This window comes from Sturnira hondurensis, unplaced genomic scaffold, assembly GCF_014824575.4.
Source record: "Sturnira hondurensis isolate 20B ecotype Veracruz unplaced genomic scaffold, ASM1482457v3 Scaffold0010428, whole genome shotgun sequence".
Taxonomy (NCBI): domain Eukaryota; kingdom Metazoa; phylum Chordata; class Mammalia; order Chiroptera; family Phyllostomidae; genus Sturnira; species Sturnira hondurensis.
The window spans coordinates 11,739,410-11,756,793 of record NW_028083059.1 but is presented as its reverse complement, the minus strand read 5'-3'; positions in this window follow the sequence as shown (position 1 = coordinate 11,756,793).

Below are 17,384 nucleotides of genomic sequence, written 5' to 3'. Positions count from 1 at the left end.
AGGGAATCGTAAAAAGCAGCAAGAGAAAGACAGTTACCTACAAGGGAGCGTCCATAAAATTGACAGCTAATTTCTCAACAGCAGCATTTAAGGCCAGAGGGATTGGCATGAAATATTCAAAGTGATGAAAAGCAAGCACCTACAACCAACATTAATCTATCCAGGAAGGGTATCATTTAAAATTGAAGGAGAAATAAAGAGCTTTCCAGACAAGAAAAAGCTAAAGGAGTTTGTTATTGTCAATCCAGTATTACAAGAAATGTTAAAGGGCTTTCTTTAAGAAGAATAACAAAAGAAGAATAACTAAAAAATAATGTGGCAATAAATAAGTACCTATCAATAATCACTTTAAAAATAAGTGATGTAAATGTTCCAATAAAAAGACATAGAGTTGCTGAATGGAAAAGAAAATAAGATCCATATATACGCTAGGTACAAGAGACTCCCCTCAAAATGAAAGACACACAAACTAAAAGTAGAGAGGAAAATATATTTCATGCAAATGGAAAGGGGAAAATGCTGAGGTAGACATACTTATGCCTGGAAAAATAGACTTTAAAACAAAGGCTATATAAGAGATAAAAAAGGACACTACATAGTGATAAAAGGAGCGATCCAATGAGAGGATATAACCCTTATAAACATTTATGTACCTAATATAAGAACACATAAATATATAAAGAAAATCTTGGTGGATGTAAGGGGAGAGATCAACAGTAAAACAGTCATAGCAGGGAATTTTAATACAACATTGATATCAACAAATCCAGACAAAAAATCAACAGGCAGCAATAGCCTTAAATGGCACACTAGTTCAGATTAATTTAATTGATATATTCAGAGCACTTTATCCCATACCAACAAAATATACATTCTAGTCAAGTGTACATAGAACGTTTTCTAGTACAGATGACATGTTAAGATACAAAATAAGTCTCAGTCAATTAAAGAAGATTGAAATCATATCAATCATTTTTTTTCTGACCATAATGGCATAAAATTAGAAATAAATCACAAGGAAAATACTGAAAAACGCACAGAGACGTGGAAGCTAAATACCATGTGACTAAACAATGAATGGGTTAACAATGAGATCAAGAAAGAAATCAAAAGATATCTTAAAAATGAAAATGAAAATGCAACAATTCAAAATCTGTGGGACACAACTAAAGCAATTCTATCTGAAAAATTCCTAGCATTAAAGGCCAACTTCACAAAACAAAAAAACAAGCAATCTAACTTTACACTTAAAACTTGAAAAACAGCAAACAAAGCTCAAAGTGAGTAGAAAAAAAGGAAATTAAAAAATGCAGAACAAAAATAAATTAGAGTGTAAAAATTATAAAAGATTAATGAAACCAAGCATTTGTTCATTGAAAGGATAAATAAGATTGATAAACATTTAATCAGACTGATAAAGAGAAAAAGAGAGAGGACCCAAATAAATACAATCAGACAAGCAAGAGTAGAAGTAAGAACTCTCAGTAGAATTAATTGCAAGCAATTGTTTGCCAACAAACTTGAATAATCTTGAAGAGATGGATAAATTCCTAGTAAAATACAATCTTTTTAAACTGACTCAGAAAGAATCATAGAATCTGAATAGACAGATTACAACTAGTATAATTGAAGTAGTAATCAAAAAACTCCCAACAAACAAAAGTCCTAGACTAGATGACTTCAGAAATGAATTTTTCCAAATATTCAAGAAAGAACTAACAACTATTCTCAAATTATTCCAAAATTTCAAGAGGAAAGCAGACTCCCAAGCTCATTGTATGATGTCAGCATTATCCGAATTACAAAACCAGATAAAGACACTGCAAAGAAAAAAAATATATAGGCCAATATCCCCAATGAACATATATGCTAAAATCTCCAACAAAAAATTAGCAAACTGGATCCAGCAATTAAAAAGATCAACTACCACGATTAAGTGTGATTTATTCCAAGGTTGCAAAGTTGGTACAATATCCACAGGTCAAAAAATGTGATACAACACATAAATGAAATAAAGGCTACAAACCTCATGACCCTATCAATAAATGCAGACAAAGTATTTGATAAAATCAAGCATCATTTATGTTGAAAATTTTCAGCAAAGTGGGAACATAGAGAACATCCTTCAATGTAATAAAAGCCATATATGACAAACCCACAGCCAACATCATATTCAATGGGCAAAAACTTCAAGTATTTACCTTAAGATTGGGAACAAGACAAGGATACCCACTCTGACCACACCAATTCAACCTAGTACTGGAAGTCATATCCACAACAATCTGACCAGAAGAAAGAAAGGTATCCATATTGGAAAGGAAGACATAACACTGTCATTATTTGCAGATGACATGGTACTGTACATAGAGAAACCTAAAGATTGCACCAAAAAACTATTAGAACTAATCAATTGTGGGAGCCCGCCAGGCCGCAGGGGACCAAGGACAGAGTCCCCCACTGTGAAAATGGTGGAGGGACTTGGTTTCTGGTCCCTGGAGCCGGCGGGTATCTTGACATCTTCCGGACCTTCTCCTTCTCAGCCTTGAAGGAAAGAACAAGATCTTGGCATATGTGTCATGTTCCAAGGAAGTGATAGTCATGAGGACACTGTTATCTTCGGGCTAATGTTCTCAGGATATGAGAACATCTTGCCCTCTTGATAGCTTTCGGGAGTGTACAAACTTTTGTAAAACAATATTGTTCTCATTTCCTTGCGGCCTTGCTTCAGGCCACTGCAGTTCTGCATATAAGCCAGCAGTTCCTTGAATAAAGTTGCCATTTGCCAGCAGAGCTTATGGTCCTCTCCATTCTTTTAAGTCCCTCGCCTCACCTCGCGACCACCCTTGCTGCTGCGGGCAGCGGCAATCAATGAATTCAGGAAAATGGCAAGATAAAAATAAATATTCAGAAATTAGTTCTATTTTTATACACCAAAAATGAAAGGAAAAAAATTTAAAAACATCTAATTTACAACTGTATCAAAATAAAATAAAGTAAAATAATAAAATAATATATAAAATGCAATACCAAGGAATAAATTTAACCAAGGCTGTAAAAGATCTGTTTGTGAAAAATCATATGACAGAAAGAAATTGAAGAAAAAATCATAAGAAGAAAGAAACTGAAGATACAAATAAGTGAAAGTATATATTGTGTTCATGGACAGGAAGAATTAACACCATTAAAATATCCATATTACCCAAAGCAATCTACAGATTCAATACAGTTCCTATCAAGATACCAATGATGTCTATTTCACATAACTAGAATAAATATTCCAAAAATTACTATGGAACTACAAAATACCCTGAATAGCCAAAGCTATCTTAAGAAAGAAGTACAAAGTTGAAGGAATTACACTACCTAAGAGCAAACTGTTCTACAAGGCCATAGTAATCAAAACAGCATGGTACTGGCATAAAAACAGACATAACAATAGAACAGAATAGACAGCACAGAAATAAACCAACACTTTTATGGTCAATTAATATTTGAAAAAGTAGACAAGAGCATGCAATGGGGTAAAGATAGTCTATTCAATAAATGGTATTAAGAAAATTGGACAGATATATGCAAAAATGTGATACTAGACCGCCTTTTTATACCATATACAAAAATAAACTCAAAATGGGCTAAAGACTTAAAACTTAGACTTGAAACCATAAAAATTGTAGAAGAAAACATAGGCAGTAAAATCTCAGACATCTCAGCTATACTTTTCCTGGTATATTGCCTTGGGCAAGGAAAACAAAAGAAACAATAAACAAATGGGACTACATCAAATTCAAAAGTATTTTCCCAGCAAAGGAAATCAACAAAATGAAAAGACAACCCACTGAATGGGAGAACATATTCACCAATGATACATCAAATAACAGGTTAACATACAAAATTTATAAAATGAAAGGAACTCAATATCAAAAGAACAAACAACCCAATTGAAAAATGGGAAAAGGGCCTGAATAGACACTTCCCCAAAAAGAACATACAGCCTGGGCTGGTTTGGCTCAGTGGTTGAATGCCAGTCTAGGAATCAAAGGGTCACCAGTTCAATTCCCAGTCCGGGCACATGCCTGTGTTGCAGGCCAGGTCCCCAGTAGGGGGCACATGAAAGGCAACCACACTTTGATGTTTCTCTCCCTTTCTTTCTCTCTCCATTTCCCCTCTAAAAAATAAAATAAATAAAATCTATTTTAAAAAGAGGACATACACATGGTTAATAGAGGTATAAAAATATTCAATGTTACTAATCATCAGAAACATGCAAATTAAAAACCACAATGAGATATCACCTCATACCTATCAGAATGGTTATCATCAATAAATCAACAAACAGTAAGTGCTGGTGAGGATGTGGAGAAAGGGGAATTCTGTTGAACTGTTGGTGAGAAGGCAGATTGATACAGCCAGTGTTGAAAACAGTATGGAGTTTCCTCAAAAAATTAATAATGGAACTGCTTTATTACCTAGCAATAACACTCCTGGGAGCATATCTGAAGAAACCCAAAACATTAATTCAAAAGAACATACTGACCCCTCTGTACGTTGCACTGTTATTTACCATAGCCAAGATTCGAAAGCAGCCCAAGTGTCCCTCAGTAGATGAGTGGATAAAAAAGGGGTGGTACATTTCACAATGAATACTACTTGGACATAAAAAAGAAATAGAAGGAAATCTTGTCTTTTGTGGCTTTTGGACAGACCTGGAGATATGTTCAGTGAAATAAGCCAGTCAGAGAAGGACAAATACCATATGATTTCACTTATATATGGAATCTAATGAACAAAATAAACTAACAAACAAAATAAAAACAAACTCACAGGTACAAAGAACAGGCTGACAGCTGTCAGAGGGGGTGGGGGTTGGGGACTAAGTGAAAAAGTTGAAGGGGTTAAACAAACAAAATAGAACCAAACTTGTAGACGCAGAGGACACCATGGTGATTACCAGAGGGAAGGAAGTTTGGTGGAGGTAAAAGAGGGTAAAGGGAGGGATAGATAATGACGGAAGGAGACTTGACTTGGGCTCATGAACACACACTACAACACATGAATGATGTATAATAGAAATGTATGCCTGAGACCTTTATAATATTATTAACTAATGTTACCCCAATAAATTCACTAAGTAAATTAAAATCTTAACTAAAATTAAATTAAATTGTCCTTAAGAAAAATCTTTAAATGCCCCCTCCCCTAAAATCATAATAAAATGTAGGTTTGGGGTAGGAAAAGGATTACAATGGTGAACAGAGTGAATAGAACTAGCAGTTTAATTTGTAAATTTAGTGTTATCAGAGTTGAAATTCTATACTATGGCTTTCTAGTAATATCGTCTCAAAGTTATTCAAACTCTGCAACAGTTTTCTCTTGAGTAAAATTAAGAGAAGCAGGGCCACTCCTTTTATTGTATTTTTGTCAGTAGTAAATGATATATGTATGAAGCAGTACATAGAATAGCAGAAGCAGGAATGAATGTCAGCTATTTATTTCTGACCCTATATTTACAGAGTGATTACTATGGTTCAGGCATTGTTTGTTCTAGTTGCTTGAAAGACAGCAGTGAACACAAGAAATTAAAATAGCTTCCTTCATGAAGATTACATTCTAATGGGAAGATGGATAATAAACAATGCATAAACAATATATTCTATTTATAAAAACTACTGTATAGAGGAGAGTCAAGAAATTTAAGAGTGAGAGATGCAACTTTAGACAAAACAGCGAGGGAAGCATGACTGAAAAGATGGCATATTTGAGTAAAGACTTAGAGGAAAGGAGAGCAAACCCTGAAGTTTTCTAGGGAAGAAAGTTCTCCAGGCAGAGGAAACTGCAAGTGCAAAGGCCATGTGGGAGAAGCTTAATCTGTTAGGGCAGCAATTTTTCACAGGTGTGAGGCGAGAATATTTTTTCCTACTCAAGGATATTCTTCTATTGATTTCAGAGAGAGAGGAAAGTAGAGACAGACAGAGAAAAATTAGTATGAGGGAGAAATATTGATTAGTTGGCTGCCACACACTCCCCAACCAGGGTTGAACCCGCAACCTCGGTACATACCCTGACCTTGATTCAAACTCACAACCTTTTGGTCTACGGGACTCTGCTTCAACCAACTGAGCCACCCACCTGGGCCACAAGAATTTTTAAAATTTGCAATACCTGACTATGTAGTCAGGCTCCCTGACCTCTTTCCCCTTAAATTGTCAAATAAAAAAAATGACAACAGCCAACACAACAATAGCCATCTGGTGTGAATGAATCAAAACTATACTTATTTTTTGACAGATGGGCAAAAATATTTTTTATTTTTCTATTGCGCGATATTTTTCTATTGCGCTGCAGAATTTTAGTAACTAGTTTATGTGTGCCATGAAATGAAAAAGGTTGAAAGCTGCTGTGTTAGAGGAACACCAAAGAGGCCACTGTAACCGGAATGGAGTGAGAAAGGTGGTGTGTGACACAGGTGGTCTTAGAGGTGAGGTGCTGGTGGGATTCGGTGGGTGGCACAGGAATTGGGTCACACAGGCCCCTGATGGTAACAGTAATTCAGTAATATGTGTTCTGAGTAGTGCAGGGAGCTACTGGAGGGTTTTAGGCAGAGGAGTGGCCTGGGCTCACTTTGAGTTTACCAAGATTCCCATAGCTAACAAACAAAAGTGTCCTCTAATCATCACGCCCATCTAAGTTGTCTACTCCAGTCCAATTAGAGAACTGCTTCCCTTCGATCTCTTATAAAACTTTAAGGGCTAATTATTTTAAAAAAGCTCTATACTACAGCACTCCTTCACTCTTTACAAAAGAATCCCCTCGCCCATTTATAAACAGCCTGCACTTTGACCTCTAGTATTTATTTTTGATACATCTATAACCATTTTGAAAATGCAATGCACAAAATGTTGGATTATGAAAAGTATACGTAATGTGTATTATTCAAACCTGAGGATATCTAAGGACTCAAAGAAAATATTCCCTTAGCCTTATGAAAAATACTCAGGCAGCTTTTGTGGCTTTTTTATTGGTAACATCCACAGCTCAGTGATAACTCAATGTTCTCGTTCTTCCAGCTGACAGGCAATAAATATTCAAGGGAACGAGGGCGTCAGTCAGGGTGGGATTCCCAATGTCAGTGCACGAGGAGTTGGTGCTCCCCTCCTGTCTCAGGAGCTAAATCATCAGAGAAGCAGAGAAGCCGACCAGCCAATGGCTTGCGTTGCTTTCATTACAAGTCTACAGAGCATTTAAACTTTCAGGAGAGAGAGAATTGTCCCTGGCTTCAGCTTCCACCCTCTTAAAACCATCTGTATACCAGCCACTCACCACGCTCGGTAAGGCACCAAGCTTAGAGGATTCCACTTCCCCCTAAAGATCAGTCAGAACTGCTGGGAAACACAAGCACTTCAAAGCCACACAGAGGTCTGGTGAATGTTCACATCACTTCAGAAAGCACTTCCCTGCTCAGAGATAAGAGGTGGGGGAAGGGGTGCTGTAAGATTCTGAAAGCTTGCAGAATCACTGGGTATTCCCACCTGCTCTTCTGTTTGCCCAGAAACTTAAATCAATCAAGGAGGCATGCTTCTTGCACAGTTGAGCACAAATAACAACAGGCTGGGAAAACAAAACAGCAGAAATCTTCGCTATTATGATTCGAGGACTGGAGCGTGCATGTGAAACGGCTGTTGCACCGAAGACGACGACGTCCGAGTCTTAAAAATCTTACAGAGCTTTTGACTGCCAAGTGTGTAATTGTCTGGCAAGACTGTATTCCAAACTATTTTCTCGGTATAAGAGGACACATTTCTCTTTCCCCTTTACCTTTTCTGTGAATAAATATTTCCCTGAATGAAACTACCCAAAATTTCAGTTCCATGATTATAGTTATCTCTAAGAACAGCTCTTCCATGGGAAAAAAGGCTAACTAGACCTGGTGGAGATCGGCTCTGGTTAGGGAATGGCAACGCAGGAATGCAGCTGGCCCTTTTGTTCCACAGAATAAACATTTACTCTCTGATCGTATACCAAATGCAATGTAGATTCCCTTTCCAAAAGCATTCAGTGAGGAAGGCATTCTTATGCTACTCGTGGGTTGTCATTTCTTGGGATAGTTTTATTTAAGCTGGTCCACTAGGAATACAAAGGTACGTTTAAGTAAATTATCGTTGTTTAAAAAAATTCAATAATATCCCCAAGTGAGGAAGTGACTAGCATTAAACAATTCCTACTTTTATTAGTTAAATCATTGTCAGAAGCAAAACAATTTTCTTTTAAAAATCGTCTATTTACAATCTTTGGAATCTTCTTGTCAAATCTCCTTCCCACACTTATTATGCCAAATAAATCTTACACAGCCCACATTTTCCCATACTTAAATTATTTGGGTTTGCCTGACAGGCACATTCAATGTTAATCAAAATAACACCATCTCTTCTTTCTGAATAGAGTGACATTTGGCGTTTCTCTTTCCTCACCATCTCCCCTAAAACTTCCCTTTACCAGACAATCAAATCTGCCCTGTTCTTTACCCTTTCCACCAATGACTATTGGTTTCTATCATTTCTGTTCATCAAAACTATTAAAAGATAAAAATGAAAAAGCAGAAAACTGTACTTGAACAGCAATTAAAATAAAAAAGATTAAAATATATGTTATTTTAATGTTATTTTAAACCAGGAACTATTGGATGTAACCTAATATAACAATACACTAACATGCAGCATGAAGAACAATATAATTTATGCACACAGAACATTTTCAAAGATAGACCATATGATAGGACACAAAACAAACCTCAACAAATTCAAGAAAATTGAAATCCTATTATTCTTAGAATACAAAGGCCTGAAATAGAAACCAACCAACCAAGGAAAAACTCAAAAACACCCAAATTCATGGACTTTGAATAGCACTCTATGAAACAATAAATGGGTTAAGAATGAGATCAAGGAAGGAATCAAAAAGTTTCTGGAAACAAACGTCAAGAAACAAACTGGAAACACAGCAGTAAAAAACTTATGGGACACAGCAAAGACAGTCCTGAGAGGGAAGTTCATAGTGATACAGGCCTACCTAAAAAAGATAGAAACGTTTCAAATAAACAACCTAATCCTACATCTACAAGAACTGGAGGAATAACAAAAAAGACAGCCCAGAGCAAGTAAAAGGAAGGAAATAACCAAAATCAGAGCAGAATTAAATGACATAGAGACTAAAAGAACAAGTCTAAGGATCAATAAATCCAGGAGCTGGTTCTTTGAAAAGATAAACAAAATTGACAAGCCTTTAAGCAGGATCATCAAGAACAAAAGAGAGAGGACCCAAATAGACACAATCATAAATGAAAGAAGAGAGATTACAACTGATATTACAGAAATACAAAGGATTGTAAGGAATTTCTACAAAGAACTATAGGCCAGGAAATTTGAAAACCTGTGTGAAATGGACAAATTTCTAGAAAAATATAATCTTCCAAAATTGAATGAAGCAGAAAGCCTGAACATACTGATAACAGCTGGCAAAATCAAAGCAGTAATCAAAAAATTCCCAACACACAAAAGCCCTGGACTGCACAGCTTCTCAGAACTTTATAAAACATTTGAGGAAGAGCTAATCCCCATCCTTCACAGACTATTCCAAAAAAATCCAAGAAGAGGGAAGACTGCCAAACACTTTTTATGTGGCCAACATCATCCTAATCCCCAAATCACATAAAGATACAACAAAGAAAGAAAACTTCAGGCTACTATTGCTGATGAACTTGGACACTAAAATCTTCAACAAAATATTGGCAAACTGCAACCAGCAATACATTAAAAACATCCTACACCATGATCCACTGGGAGTCATCCCAGTGCAAGGATGGCAAAATGTGCACAAATCAATAAGCATAATACATCATATAAACAGAAGGGAAGACAAAAATCACATGATCATATCAGTAGATGCAGGAAAAACATTTGATAAGGTACAGCATGCATTTATGATAAAAACACTCAACATAATACAGGCCATATACGAGAAACCTACAGCCAACATCATACTCAATGGGCAAAAACTAAAAGCTGTTCCACTAAGTCCAGGTACAAGACAAGGATGTCCATTTTTACCGCCTCTATGCAACATACTATTGGAAGTCCTGGCCACAGCAATCAGACAACAAAAGGAAATAAAAGGCATTCAAATTAGGAAGGAGGAAGTAAAACTGTCATTGTTTGTAGATGGCATGATAGTATACATAGAAAATCCTATAGACTCCACCAGAAAACTATTTGACCTAATAAATGAATATGGTGAAACTGTAGGATACAATGTCAATATCCAGAAGTCAAAGGCATTTTTGTATACCAACTGTGAAATATCTGAAACAGAATTCAGGGAAAAGATCCCATTTGGTACAGCAAGAAGAAAAATCAAGTACTTAGGAATAAGCCTTACCAAGGAGGTAAATGACCTGTACTCAGAAAACTATACCACACCAAAGAAAGAAATTAAGGAAGACACAAACAAATGGAAGCATGTACCATGCTCATGGATTGGGAGAATTAATATAATCAAAATGGCCATACTACTCAAAGCAATTTACAGATTCAATGCAATCCCTATTAAAATACCAATGACATATTTCACAGATATAGAATAAACATTTCAGAAATGTATATGGAACCATAATGACCCTGAATAGCTGCAGCAATTTTGAGAAAGAAAAACAAAGTAGTGGGGATCACAATACTTAACACCAAATTATATTACAAGTCCACAGTAATCAAAACAGTCTGGTAGTGGCATAAGAACAGACACAGAGACCAATGGAACAGAAAAGAAAGCCTGGAAATAAATCCAAGTGTCTATGGTCAATTAATATTAGACAAAGGGGGAAGAAGCATAACATGGAATAAAAATAGCCTCTTCAACAAATGGTGTTGAGATATCTGGACAGCTACCTGCAAAAAAATGAAACTTGACCACCAACTTACACCATACACAAAAATGAATTCAAGCTGGATAAAAGACTTAAATATATGTCATGACACCAAAAGTACTAGAGGAGAACATAGGCAAGGAAATTAGCAATATATTCACTGACATATCCCCTAGAGACATAAAGGAAGAATAAACAAATGGAACTTCATCAAAATAAAAAGCTTCTGCACAGGCAAAGAAAACCTCATCAAAATGAAAACGAAATCCAGTGTATGGGAAAATATATTTCCACATTATTTTGGGGACAAGGATTTTATCTCCAGAATATATAAAGAACTCACATGACTCCACTCCAGAAAGACAAACAACTCAATTAAAAATGGGCAATAAACTTGAAAGGCAGTTCTCCAAGGAGGACATACAGAGGACCCAGAGACATATGAAAGGATGCACAGCATCACTAGCCATCAGAGAGATAGAAATTAAAACCACAATGTGATACCTCTTCCCATCAGGCAGAATGACCATCATAACAAAATCAACAAACAAGTGCTAATGAGGCTGTGGAGAAAAGGGAACTCTAGTACACTGTGATTAGTGGGAATGCAGACTGGTGTAGCCACTGTGGAAAGCAATACGGAATTTCCTCAGAAAACTAAAAATTGAGCTGCCTTTTGACCCAGCAATTCCACTGCTGGGGTTATACTCTAAGAATTCTGAAACACCAAGTCAAAAGAACCTATGCACCCAAATAATCATAAACTATGGTAAATTTACACAATGGAATACTACACAGCAGAAAGAAAGAAGGAGCTCCTACCCTTCACAGCAGCATGTATGGAACTGGAGAGTATTATTCTAAGTGAAATAAGCCAGTCAGTGATAGACAAATGCCATATGATTTCACCTACAAGTGGAACTTAATCAACAAAACAAGCAAGCAAACAAAACATAACCAGAGACATTGAAATAAAAAACACACTGACAGCAACCAGAGGAAATGTGGGAGAGGATAACGGGGGCGGGGGGAAGAAGGAGGGGTCATCAAGGAACGTGTGTAAAGAACAGATGGACAAAGCCATAGAGGGTAGGATCAAGGGTGGTAGGTGGGGATGCCTAGGGTAGTGGGGGAGTGGTGGGGAGAAAACAGAGACAACTTCACTTGAACAACAATAAAAAAAGAGAATAAAAAGAAAAATATGATTTATCTTTCTAAAAATTTATAGCCAGTAAATGAGCAAGAAAGTGTTTTGCACCCTTCTTGAGTGTCACCTCATCCCTAGTCTGTGTCCTCACTCTGCACCTGGAAATCTCATAATTCCCACATCCAAAGTTCTACTCCACATAGCTACAATTCTAACCCTCAATCCATCTACAGTCCCTACTCTACCCATGGCACACACTTCCCTCATCCTGTCTTAACTGGTTAAAATGACAACTTTAATTATGTTGAATTTTCCACTTAGTATTGAATGTTCTCACCATAACCAAAACAGTCACTAATATGCCACTTTAATGGATTGCCCAATTTATCTTAAAAAATCTTAAATTCATAATTATAGAAGAACTTCAAAACAAAAAATATTTTGCAATAAGTTAACCCAAACCACTAATTTTATCTTTATGTATTTTTTTGTTTTGTTTTCTGGACACTACCCATGAGTTCAGTCAGTCAAAAACCTGTACTTATGACATAGTCTATTTGTCCATGAAAGTTCCCTCACATAAGTAACTTTATACCATTCTTCATTCCTGATATTTGTTCCATCTCTCTCTTTTTTCAGTGGGTACTCATTATAGTATATGTGATTAAATATCTATGTGTTTTTGACAAATAGTTCAATTCTTTGTGATTTAAATGTACATAAAACCACCAGTTTTTAGTAATAAGTGCTTTATTTTATGTCATTTCTTTTATTTTTTTTCATTTGACATGTTTATAAGGTATAGGAATGTATCTATGAATATATTTCATTCATCACTTCTAACTGTTGAATAGTATTCCATGGTATACATCATCATGTTTTTCTTATTCGTCCCTTTTATGACAGACAACTAAGAGGTCTCCATCAATCTACTATAATAAACATGTATAAAATTATGACCCAAATAAGACAAAGTGTGGGATAATACTGACAAATGAACTATTTTTAAAGGGTGTGGGCAGGATTTAGGGGAACCATGAGGGTTATCTCGGTAGCCCACATTAGAAGCAGCAGAGCTTCTACCACCTCCAGGGTAAAAGAACAAACTCAGAGTGATTGCAAAAACCTGAGAAGAGAGAACCATGCTGAACATGAGAGGAGTGATGGACCTGGTGGAGGAGCACAGCCAGTTCAAGCTCTCCTTCAGGTCTATGAAGCGCTACTCTTCTTTCTTTATTCTTTCTTCTTCCTGTTCTTCCATCTAGGTGGTGTCCATCGACCTATACTGAAGTTTACTGATTCTCTCCTCTGCAGGTTCGAGTCTGCTGTTGCACCCTCACGTGAAATTTTTTATTTCAGTTATTATGGATTTCAACTTCAGAATTTCTACTTGTTTTTAAAAAATAATTTCTATGTCTTTATTGATATTCTCTATTTGGTAAGATATCATCATACATCATACATTAAATGTGGTTACCTTGAGTTCTTTGAACATATTACAGATAACTGATAGCCTTTTCTAGTAACTCCACTGTTTGGACTCCTTTAGAACAGTTTCTCTTCTACAGCCTGCATTCCCTTCTACCCAACCCCTGTAAAGAGGTCCAACTTTATTGTTACTTGCAAGTTCTATAATCTTTCACAAAATATTGACCCTATAATGTGGCAATTCAGATCCCTCCCATTCCCTGGTTTTATATAGTTATCGTTCGTTTTTGTTGTTGCTGTTATTTGTTCAGTAAATTTCTTGATCTAAATGTGTAAAGTGCATACTTTTTGTCACATAGAGTCACAGAAGTCTCTGCTTGGTTAGTTTAGTGGTCAGCTAATGATTAAACAGAGATTTCCTTAAATTCCTTGAAGCATTTCACCAAGGGGCTGTATTTGTGTGTTGTGGCATACCTTCAGTGATCCACCAAGCAGTCAAAATTCTGCTTCAGCCACTACTTCCTGTGTGCACAGAGCTTCAAGGTCAGTCAACGATGAAGAAATCAGAGACTTCCAGGTAGTTCTTGGACCTACTCACATCCCTGCACATATATATAGCCTTCTAGACTCCCAAGATTTTCTCAAAGCTTTTCAAATACTTCTATGGCCTTCGCATTCTCCAGTGCTTCCTTTTAAGCTTTTTGGTCGGCTCCTTGCTAATCCCAACTGTTATCACCACATCAAGCAACTTCAATGTTAAAAAATTACCACTGATTTTTTCAACAAATGCCTCATGGAAAAAGCTGTTTACAGTGATTGAATTATAACCAGGTTAAATAAAGACAAGCCCTACAAGTGAGAATTTCCAGGGAATTGCCAGGCAATTCCCATAATGACAATTCTAGGGGCCTAAAGTTCTGCAGGAAGGCCAGATGTCTTCTCCTCCCTGGAGTGGCTGCTTGGCTACTAATTCCATGACTAACCTTGTGAAACTGTTGGTTTTCAAGGCTACTGCAGAGCTGGAGGTGGGGAGGTGGTAATACAGCAAGTTAAAATGCAATACTCATTGTTCTTTCTGTAATTTAACCTTTTTTTCCAAAATGAATGTTCTTCAATTTGTTGCTGGCCTTTGATTAATTTCCAAAGTTCTCAAAAAGTTAACTTTGATCATTTTACCAGTGGTCTTGCTGCTCTTATGTACAAGAGGCTTTTCTGAGCTCCTTATTCTGCAGCCCCTGCTGATGTCATTACTTGCTAATTTCTTACTTTGAAGTAACTTTTTTAAAATCTTTCATCCATCTGTTACTTTTCTAAAGTATAATTTTTGGAATTGAACTCATAGTTCCAATTGTGATGACTGATCTGTTTATGGCCATGTAGAACAACTATATATTTTCTCCATCCTCCTTTATGACTCAAGAAGTTGACCTTGATGGACTGCTTCAGTCAGCCTCTTCCACCCTCTGGTTTCCAGGCATGCTCAGACAATGGGAGGCACAGAAATGAGACTGTGTAGCAGAAAGAAAGACAAATAAAGGAAACAGTTATTCCCCTAACTCCCTCCCTTCCAGACCTTGATTTGGGAGTGGTTGAATTCCCCCACCACATCTCTCTGCCACAGCTTCAGTTCTGAGCACCTTCAGACAACCATTCCTTTTCCCGGCCCCTTCAAGCTTATGAATGCTAAGGGCTACTCACCCATTGCTAACCCCAGGTACTTCATCCATCAACTTTTGTCCCTTAATTCTGAAGATTTTGTAAATGGTTTCTCCATTAAGTGTCCTTTGAGTGATATTTAGGTGTAGTTACATCTATTTGGGTTTTTTTAATTAAGGGTTTATGCTTTAGAGATCTCGGTTAAAAACTCTTTTCATAACTCGAGTACAAAGAATTATTTTCCAAAAATTTCTGCTACTAGTTTTATTCCATGTATTATTTTATGTGCACGTCTTAATCTTTGTAGCATTCACCATTATTTACAGTTAGGGCTAGCTATTTTAGTTTACTATTTCTGCTGTAACAAAATACCATGAATTTAGTGACTTAAAATATTACCCATTTATTCTCTAACAGCTCTGAAAGACAGAAATCTGAAACTGGATTTCCCAGGGCTGAAATCTAGGTATCAGTGGAGACTGTGCTCCCTCTGGAGGTTCTAAAGGAGAATCCATTTCCACCCCCTTTTCAGCTTCTAGATCTGTACTCCTTACATTCCTTGGCTCATGACCCCTTTCTCCATCTTCAAAGACAGTAGAAGAATGTTCCAGTCTCTCTGTTTTCATTCCATATCATCTTTTCTTTTATAAAGGCCCTTCTGATTGCATCCACTCATTTAATAACCCAGAATGAAAGTCTCATTGCAAAATCTTTAAGATATGCAAAGTCCTCCTTTATGCCTTTTATCTATAGATTACGAAGCAGACATCTTTGAGTCAGCCATCACTCAGCCCACCACAGTATCCAGCCTTATTTTACTCTATATGCAAGCCAGTTTTCTAAATGCTGTCTATTGATCTTCCCCTCCTTAGTTTGTAATGCCAATTTTATTTTTTAAAAGCAAGGCCTTTCATAATACATAGCTATTTTTGAGCACACTAGTCCAATATTTCTAAACTAGTAGCAACCCCAGCCCCCTACACACACATACACACACACAAGACATTTGAAAACACTCAGAGAACTTTTTTCTTATCGAAAATGGGGGAGGTGTGGGAAGAGGTCAGTGCTACTAAAATCCAGTGAGTAAAGACCCAAACATCTTACAATGCAAAGCACAGCCCTGCCTGATAATCCCCAACCATAAATTAACTGGTCCAGAATATCAAGGGTGCTGAGCTTGAGGGACCCTGCTCTAGTCTGTTCCAATGGCCGGTGTGTTGGGGCAGTCCCAGTGACAAATTATTTTTATTACTAGGTTTTATGTAGTATATCTTTATATCATTTAGGTTATAGGCTCCCTCTCTTTAAGAAAAAATAGGTGAACTCTATTAATTTTATAATAGGTTATTGAATTCTTCAAAATGACCTGCTAAAATTTTATTTATAATTACATATTGATTTTTTGCAACAATATTAGAAAAAGAAATATTTTATGATGTTAAGGATAAGAGACTCCTCTGGATGGCCCTGTAGACTCCTTTCTCTGCCTCTATCATTTGTTCATCAGAGAACTGGCACTGCCTTTGGCTGAGGTCAGCATCCCAGCATGTGAGGCTGTTCCCACAATCCCTATATGAAGAAGACCTTCGTCATCCCATATGCATAGCCCTCAGGGCTGTTTCTTAGAGAAAGCCCCATGATATAGTTCTTATTATTTTATTTAGAGAAATTAACTACTCCCTATCTTTCGAGGGTAGCTTACAGAAATGTAATGAGGTTTGGAGGCAGAGTTTGTTCATGCTCTTGGAGTGCTCTCTATATACTAGTAGAGGCAGAACCCTCTCTATAGGATCATCGGCCTTTATATACACAGACCGTCAATATACCCCCCTAGAGTTGGAGTTATGAGGGTTTGGGAGACTGCACAAGCTCTGCCACTGCTCTGCTGTAAGTCCTCCTCCAATAAACACCATATTGTATCTGTACAACATAGTGGCTGTGGGTATCCTGAAGTACTGAACACCTTGGTCATTGTATTGAGCATTTTGTATGATGTTTAACTATTTCCATCCGACCAGCTAGATAGTGAGATGTCTGAAAGGAAGAAAAGTGTTCATCTTTGCATCCCTTTGCACCTAGTACATTTGGGTCCTAAGCACATTGCTAATATTAATAAATGATCAATTAGTAGTCTTGGTATATTCGGTCATGAACTAACTAACTGAAGCAACTGTGCATGGCAAAAGTGGTTTAATTGTAATTAGAGTCACCAAGTATGGAAAAATATGATAAACATTC